Below are 10,062 nucleotides of genomic sequence, written 5' to 3'. Positions count from 1 at the left end.
ATTTGTTCCTCAAACTGTTTGGAACTAATTTAACTGGAATTAACTCAATTAACTAAGCTAACTAATTACAACTCAAATAAACTCATCCTTATCTCCTTAATTAAGGGATAATCTCGTTAATTTAAGTGATAACTATTGCATGACTTCACAAAGACTTCTAGCTTGAATTTCTCCAACTAATTAACTCAAGATGAATTAATTAATTAATTTTCAAGCAGCTGGTGAGACTAAATTCGCATTTTAATTCAAGGACAAATTAAAATTGGAATATATCCTGAAATGCTATCTATAGCAATGTTATTTTTAGAATTTCTATTTTAGCATTTCTTGTTGCTATTTTCAACAGAAACATGGAGTTTGGGGCCAGATGCATTCTTTTAGTGCATCAGGACTCCTCGACGATTTTCACTATATCTTCTCCCATGAATGGCCACGTCACCTGAAATAATTCTGTTGTGTATCTATCTGGGCCTAGTGCTTTGTTCTTCGCCATGCTTTTGATGACTTCTTCTACCTCTGCTTTAGATATTTCCCTTAGCAGGGCCATGTTCTGATCCTTGCTCACCAGATTGGGAATGTGCTGTGTGATTTTGTTTATATTCTCCTCCCTGATTATATTGGGTTCTGTTAGTAGCCTTTGACAGTGCTAAACTAGCAAGTTCTCCATGTCTTCGTTTTGGGTAAGTCGGTTGCCTTACTGATCGACTAGGGAGAATATCCTTGTTGCCTATGTTGGATCATAGCTTTAAGAAAAAACCTTGTGCTTATTTCCCCTTCGTTTAACCGTTGGATTCTTGATTTTTGTTTTGTAGAATTTCTTCTTGTTGTCTCCTTTCCTCTAGTTTATTTATCAGCTACCCTTCCTCCTCCACTAGCAACTCACTTCTACCCTCATTGATGATTTGCAGTTGTACTTTCCTCATCTTGACTTGGATAAATTCTTGTTCCTGATGTATGTTTCTGAACTCATCCTTGTTCCATTTCTTTATTTTTCCTTTTAGTTCTTTGAGTCTGAGTTGAAAGGTATGAATCATATTTCTCACTTCTTTCTCACTCTTGTTCCACGACTCCTTCATTTTTCTATGAAGGTCAGTTCTCTTAGCCAAAAGGATTCAAACCTAAAGGGTCTGTTTTGATTTCCTTGTTTCATTTATACTTCTAATTTAATAGGCCAGTGATCCGACCCTACGCATGGTAGAATTGTAACCTCATAGTAAGCATATTTACTAATGAAATTTTCTGTAGCCAAGAATATGTCTAGACAAGAAGCTATTTTTCTGTTCCCTCCCCTTCTATTATTCCACGTATATTTTCCATTAATTGTTGGGATATCCACCAGGTGTAGTTCTTCTTGTATATCCTTGAATTTCTCCATTTCTATCTCTTCCCTTCAAAGTTCCCCTTTTTCTCCTCCAACCTTGTTATCAAGTTGAAATACCTGCTAGTAATTAAAGCTTTTCCTCATGTAGTTGTCTTAACGTCTTTATCCTCTGGAGGAAGTTTTCCTTTTCCACTTGGATGTGTGGGCCATAGACTGCAGAGATTAAGAACCATTCTTTATTTCCTATCAGGCAGAACCACCCCATAAGGATTCGCTTCATGCCTATCTAGTAATCAACTCTGACCTCTATTAGGTTCCGCGGGATTGCAATCATGTCTGTGTTACCTCTTGCATATATAGACATACATTCATACCTCGGTTTCATTTTACTTAGGATTTCTTCCATTTTCCTTCTTGTAATCTTTGTTTCTTGTAGTAGCATTAATTGGGGTTTCTCTTTTCTTAGTCTCTCAGCTAAGTATCTATGTTTACCTCGGCTGTTTAGGCCTCTTATGTTCTAGGATGTAACTATCATTGGGATACTTTATTTATTTGTTGGTATACTACTAAGAGAGGTACCACCTTGCCTGTGTTCACCAACATTTATCCCATAATCTATATAGATTCCTATAAGTTTCTCCGACCTATTTTCTTTCCTCCTTTTGTTTTGTTTGGATACTCATGGGGGTTTTCCTGATGCATCCCCAGTTGTTCTGCAATCTCTACCTGTCCTTGGCCCTGCTTAGCTTGATACTATTGGAATGTCTCTCTGTATAATCTTTTTTGGTCTTCCAAAATAAATCTTTCATCTAAATGTCTCCATTCATTCAGTAGTTTCTTCAAAACTTCTTCTTCCATGCTAAGTTCCTCTCCTTTGCTTGGGTCGATTTCCATTGTAGTGGTTTCCATCCCCTCCCTTTCCTCCTTATCCTCTTTATCTTGAAACTATCTTTGAGATTTCCTCTTGGGATTTGGTTTTCCTTGACTCGAACTGTGCTCCTTTCCTTTCTCTTCGTAATCCATAAGTTGGATCTCATTTTCTTCATCTTCTTCTACTTGTAGGGCTTCAAAGATATTCGTTCCACTTAGCTGATTTTGGAATTTTTTTTCCCTATGTTGTGGATTTCCTTTGATTGTCTCCTCTTGCTTTTCACTTCTTGGAACCCTTCCTTATCATCTTGAGGTTTCCTCTGTTGCTTGTGCATATTCTCCCCTTCCTCTAGGTTCAGTGGACAATCCTTAAATAGGTGGCAATATTCATGACACCTACGACATCTGAACGGGATGTGTCCATAGTCTAAGGTTTTTTCCCAAACCTGTTCATGGTATTCTAATTCCACTGAGTCCCATAAGTCCATTGGGAGACCAAATAATCTTACCCATACCAGGGCTACTAGAAATTTTTCCTTGTGTGGGTCATAACATTCTTCCCAATATCTCATAAACAAACCAGCATTATAATGGAAGTAAGGGCCATTTTCAAATACTTTTTCTTTATCTTGCAGGTTCGAGAATATTACCATGAAGAAGCTTCTAGCTCCTATCCTGAGCTCGATATGGCCTTTGGGTTTCTATTTTTGCTGTATCCATTTGGTGAGATCTTTCTCTATCGTCCATACTCCTATGAACTTGTAGATCAACACATGGTCCTTCATGTAACTTCTGTATCGCTCCAATTTATTCATTGGAATGATGAATCTCGGTTTCTCTGTTGCACATGGTAGACATTTTCCTCTGCTGTCTACCTGTCATCGTGCCCCGAGGACAGGTCCTGACATTTTGTTTGTATCTCCTATTTGCTTATGAATGCTAGTGTTTTGGTGGGAATCCCCTTCCGCTGCATCTTGGTAGGAGGGGATCTCTCCCCCCCATTCTTCCTCTTTCATTCTGACCTTAGAAACGGCCTCTTGGTTAACAAGTTTGCAGAAGCCATCAAAGGGTTAGTTCATTGTTGTGTTTAGTTCATGGCTGCTGCAGTGCCGTTAAGTTTGTAGAGCTCATTCATACCTAGTACGGGTCAACTTTTAGAGCCAATATTTAAATGTTTACTTTCATCCCCAATATCACTTTTAAATTCTTCTTCTTCTTTTTTATTTAGCTTCTAACACAAAAATAAAAAATTCTTATTAAAAATAAATCATTTAACCCAATTACAATTTATATCTTTTATTTTTCTATTATAAATATTTCTTTTATTTTTTCCATATGTATTTTCTTTTTCATTTCAAGTTTACCGTTGGGTTCACATAAAATGTTCACAAGTTACAACATCACATTTTAGTAGTGCATTTTGCTCTGCTTTGTAGATATATGCGTGAAAATGCCAAAATAAATATTTATTTTCTTTTTCATTTAAATTTTATTGTTGGGTTAAAATAAAATGTTCACAAGTTATGACTATCTTGATCTAGTTAGGAGGTATCTCAGCGGGGTTCAAATGTTCACAAATTTTGGGAGCTACGAACAACTTTCCAGTAATGGGGTAATTGGTGAAAGGCCACTAAAGTCCAAACTATGTGGATATCTAGAGATAGATCTGTAGGGGTGGGATAAGGGTAGTCTCGATTGGATTTTGTGAAATCTTTCCTTGGAGGTTTCCTCCTTACCCTAGATCTCTTGCTCAAAACCCCAGATCCATCACCCTTCTGTGATTTCCTTGTTTTAGTGGGCTTGAATAATTTGTATGGAGAGATGGGTCTCAGTTAGCATGAATATTCCCATTTTGATAGATCACACTCTTTTAGTTGCAGATCTATGGTTAACTCTATGCCTTTATAAACATTGGTCGACTCAACCAGAAGTAGTGGGCACTTGGATTGATTTGAATGGTGGTAAATTAAACATGTGAAAATATGTTGAGTTCTGGTAAGTATTTTGGTTAAGGTTTCAGGTTCTTGTTTATATGCTAATTGTATAATTTTAGTCTGGGTAATATTTTACATTCAAATTGTCAAATATGTAGAAGTTACTTTACACGTAGCTTAGATGAGAAAAAATTTGTCTTAATATAGCCTGTAAACTTCATATACTTACAACTGATGCTATGATATCTTATTGTATATCTGTTAATTGTATAACTTTAGCCTCAGTAGTTTTTTACATTTAAAATTGTCAAATATGTAGAAGTTTCATCGCACGTAGCTTAGATGAGAAAACATTTGTCTTAATATAACATGTAAACTTCATATTACTTACATATAACGTAGCTTAGATGAGAAAACGTTTGTCTTAATATAACATGTAAAATTCATATTACTTACAACCGATGCATATTGTATCTTATTGTGCATATTTTGGTCATATAACTTCAGTGTGGTTAATTATTTACATTTATAAATTGTCAAATATAACATGTAAACTTCATATTACTTGCAACGGATGCATATTGTATCTTATTTTGCATATCTTAATCGTATAACTTCAGTGTGGGTAATTTTTTACATTTAAAATTGTCAAATATGTAGAAGTTACATTACACGTAGCTTAGATGAGAAAATTTTTGCCTTAATATCACATATAAATTTTATATTACTTATAGCTAATGCATATTGTATCTTATTGTGCATATGTTAATTGTATAACTTCAGTGTGGGTAATTTTTTACATTTAAAATTGTCAAATATGTAGAAGTTACTTTACAGGTAGCTTAGATCCGCACATAAATAAAATATCAGAAATATGGCAGGGGAATGGGTAAGAATTTTTCACACTAGTTTAAAATTTCCCCTTGGTTGGTGAATAGAACCAATTCAGAACTATTTCTATTTTTGGTGAAGTATTAAGTTATTAACCCAAGATAGAAAAAGGTTAGTCTCTTAAATGAATGAAAAAGGATAGTTTGAATGTTATATAGAAGTTACATTTCAGGTAGCTGTATCTACCATGACATAACTATAATATTCCAACTCCATTTTTTTCACACTTTTTCAACATTTTAAAGGTTTGTCTAGTTTAGTGTGATTATGCAATTAAATTTCGATATTGTTTAAGACATGTCCTATTTTAAACATTTTGAATTCTTAATTGGGATCTTAGGTAGGTAGTTTTAACTAGACGGTGTTTTATAACTCAGGCAAGAGACTTTAGGATCAATCTTGAAATGCATGCTTGTTTCCATTATGCATCTAATATTTGCAACTTTTTCCAGATGAATAACCCAACATCTCGTGTTGGACATGAAGCAAGTACCTCGAAAATTGGGGAAAACTAGTTATTATATTTCCAGAGGGGGATATATCTAGAGAAGGCAGTGACAACTATCATAAATATTTTTTGTCAGGTTGTATTGAATGAGATCTCACTATAATTTTCTATTGAAGTAAAGCAATTGATGAGTTTGAAGCTTTAAGGTAGTGTTGAATAGGTGTTGCAAGGTCTCTCTATAACAAAGAATGTAAACTTTGAAACAGGAACTATAAACTCAAAATGGGAACTCTGGCCAAAAAACGTCGAAAAAACATCAAAAACAGTGCTAAAAACGAAAAGTGTGTACACCAGAACGAAGGCTTTTTTTTTTAGGGACAATTTTGAACATGTTTTAAAAATGGCAGTGAAAACAAAATTTTCGTGCAAAATACAGCTTGAAAATGAAAAAGTGATTATACTGGAACGATGATTTTTTTTTTAGGGTCAATCTTCAAAATTTAAAAAAAATGATAGTAAAATGATCTAACAACATAAAAATGACTCATAACTTCTCATTTAACACCATATGGAAATCAAAAATTTTATTTCAAGATACAATGCATACATCAGTTAGATAAACTATCTTAAACAATTATTCAAAATCACTCATATTTTCTTGCATACCATCAAAATTCACATCTTCAGATGAGTGACTAGATGCTAACGAAGATGTTCCATATTCTTCTCTTTCATCAACTAGTGCCCCATCTGAGTCCACATGCATGCCCATCATTTCAGGTTTCAAAATTCTTCTAGATCTACAACTGGTTTCAGCAGACTCCCATCTCAATACTGTTCCTTCTGGTAACAACCTTTTCAGAATCTCTATCATATTGAGGCGAAGAGTTCCCCTCTTTGTTAAATTGAAGTCATAAACAAGTATGTCAACATCCTCCAATTTCAATATGTCTATGTGGCGAAAATTTATATTCGTACCCTTTATTTTTCTCTTTCCGCCATTTTTTTGTCAACTACCATCTCTGGCTTATACACACCATTGAATGGGTGTGTATTTGTGGCATACCAATGTACTTCAACACTTGTAACATCCTCATTTTCTGTAAATACCTTTATAAGTTTAGCAACCCAAAATGGATAGCCATTGAGATCTCCATCTGCTAGCACTGCGATCATGCAACCCTCCTTAATATCCTGTACTGAACCCCTGTAAAGGTCTTCCATGGCTTTAGGTTGTGCACGAGATCTTCTGGAACCAATATACATCTCTCTTTTCTCTGCCTGTGAAGAATTAATTATACCTTGAGATTGTTGTTGTTCAACAATGTTTCTTTCCTCATGTGCATTCGAAACATTTTGTGGCCAAATAAATGGATTTTTCAAAGGTATATCTTCATTTGTTCTTGTTGAAATGATATCACTTTGATTATTGAAAAATGGCTCCCACCAAACTGAATCAGCAATGTCAAAGTACTCATATGTATATCTAATACATTTTTTAATTTCTTCTAGGCAATCAGAATAATTTATATCTCTGTTTTGTTTGTGTGCATTATGAACTTCACCAACTGATTGTAATAACAATATTTTCGATGCAAATATTGGATGATCTGGAATGGACTTAAAAAATTGCAAACCTGATGATGGTTCCCATTGTGTAGTAGTTGAATACTTCTTGCCCCATATTAGTGTTTTCCCATCAATTATTTTGATACAAAATTGGTGTTGGAAGCTAATGTCATTAAGTTGTTCAATGCATTTCCCCTCACCATATGATCCCATAAGAAACCTTCGCATGTCAAAATTTTCTTCCAACACATCAAAAGTAGGCTCTGGCATGTATGATTTCTTAATACATTCAATTAATGATGGCAAGCTCCCAGCTTCCTTCCTCCTCAATGTGACTGAAAAACGACTGAACATCTGATCAATATGGTCATGAGTGTGCCCAAAAAGAAGGAAACCAACCTTTACCTTCTGAAAAATTCTGAATTCAGTTTAGATATCCAAAAACAACCTGATTTTTGTTTTCATGGCAAGTGTTGTCCAATTGTAGATACAAAACTTCAGGAAGATTACCAAACCAATGAGAAAGCACATCATGAATTATCGGTATGGTCATATTTGCATCATTATGAATATTTGGAGCTGTGAAGTACACCTTTGGCAACATTTTCCCATTGAAGACCGTACAACCGACCAAGTGATACTAAATAAAAATTTCCTCCTTTAAATTTTTGGGTGTGCGAACAAAATGTGGTAAAAGTGTTTTCTTCTAGTCCATACCATCAATTATCAAACCCAAATATTTATTTGGATTATCATAACACTTCTTTCGATGGTTGTAAAACTTTTTCCATTCATTTGTTTGTTGTTCGCGATGCTCCTGAAGTTATTTGACAATTGAATCTACACAACATAAAAGAAATCCATTAAGAAATATGTTTTCATACTTGATGAATATACAATTTTAAAAGTTAAAGTTATGAATGCCTACCTCTTTCCGACCCTTCACATTTGTCCCTTTTTGATTTAAGAGAAGCACATGTACTATAAATCCCCATTCTTGTCTTCTTAGGAATACGGACATTGTTGAATTATTTCTTCCATATCTTCACAAAATATTGATATGTAATAAACCAGCCATGTCCCTCAACACCTTCTGTATATTCTTTGTATAAGTTGTAGATTTCGCGTCTCGAAAACTTATCTAGAATATGTATTGTCTCTCTATTTGGCATACACTCTCCATGCTTTGAAATGAAATCTTTCATCCATGACATTGCAGTGTTTGATAATGGCCCAAGCTCTCTTTTATGACGTACTTCAGAATAAAATGTGGGATCCTTTTCCAAATTTTCTTGAATTGCCGACAGACGAAAATTCCCAATCGAATGAAACATTTTGAAAGCTTTTCAACAAATAAATAAAGTCTTAATATGATAATCATAACCTGACAATGTAGATTGCATGCACCCAACTAAATATGAATTTTGCTTGCTTTTATTCATTGACAAATATCTCTTCCTGCTCTCTAATGCAAATTTGAAATTCATATGTTTCAAGCAATCTTTTTGGCAACATTCACTTGAAATGAGTGCGCTGATAAAACTTCTTCTCGTCAGATATTTTGCTCTACCCCTTGTATAACTAGAACATCTTGCATTGATACAAAAAGGTCTTCTCCTACTCCTTGATACAATATTTCTTGGCAACTTCTCCATCATTAGATCATCATTTGTATAAGGATTTTCATCATCATTAAGAGGAATCCACACTATGGTCAACTGTGCTTTTCAAATACTGACTTGGAGGATATTCTTCATCTTCCCCTTCTTCAGTTCTACTGTCATAGTCCATAGAATTCAGACTCAATGGAAATTTTGACTCGATGTTTGTTGGATATTCTTCCTCATGTGCATTTTCAGTGCTGCTCCCACAGTCCATAGAATTAGGACTAAGTGTATCATCTTGTCCTTCATCACTACTACCTTTATACTCATTAGAATTAGGACTAAGTGTATCGTTCTGTCCTTCATCACTGCTGCTCTCATAGTCCTTAGAATCAGGACTAAGAGGACATTATGACACTCCATTCTTTTGAAATTCATCATGGCGCTCTTCATCACTGTTGCTCTCATAGTCCTTAGAATTGGGACTAACTGGACACCGTGACACTCCATTATTTTGAAATTCATCATCTTGCTCTTCATCACTGCCGTTGTCATAGTCCTTAGAATTAGGACTAACTAGGCACTGTGGCACTCCATACTTTTGAAATTCATCATCTCGCTCTTCATCAAAGCTTCTCTCATAGTCCTTAGAATTAGGACTAACTAGACACCGTGACACTCCATACTTTTGAAATTCATCATCATGCACTTCATCGCTGCTGCTCTCATAGTCCTTAGAATTAGGACTAAGTGGACACTTTAACACTCCATTCTTTTCAAATTCATTATCATGCTCTTCATCACTACTGCTCTCATAGTCCTGAGAATTAGGACTAAGTGGACACCGTAACAATCCATTCTTTTGAAATTCATCATCATGCTTTTCAACATTGTTGCTCTCATAGTCCTTAGAATTAGGACTGAGTGGACACCGTGACACTCCATTCTTTTGAACTTCACCATCTTGCTCTTCATCACTGCTGCCTTCATAGTCCATAGAATTAGGACTAAGTGGACATCGTGAGACTCCATTCTTTTGAAATTTGTCATCAAGCTCATCATCACTACTGCTTTCATGGTCCTTCGAATTTGGACTAAGTGGAATCTGTGACTCTTTATTTATTTGAAATTCTCCATCCCCTCTTTCATCAGTGCTACTCTCATAGTCCTTAGAATCAGGACTAAGTGGAAGAATTGACTTTCTATTCATAGTGGAAGACTTCCCGCTATATTCATCCATATGAATAGAGTTGTTACGCGATGAAGATGTTGATGCCGTATAAATCGAAACTTCACTATCAAGACAATCCATCCCTTTCAAATAGAAGATGTTGAATGATACAAATGGAGAGTCTCCTAAAGATATTATATAGCTTAGAGAATGAAATTTTCCTTCCAAAAATTTCCCTCCAAAAAAATTTTGCG

This window comes from Pinus tabuliformis, chromosome 4_1 (assembly GCF_031772625.1).
Source record: "Pinus tabuliformis cultivar Carrire ecotype Pingquan chromosome 4_1, CPIR1, whole genome shotgun sequence".
Lineage (NCBI taxonomy): Eukaryota > Viridiplantae > Streptophyta > Pinopsida > Pinales > Pinaceae > Pinus > Pinus tabuliformis.
This window is presented reverse-complemented; position numbering follows the sequence as displayed.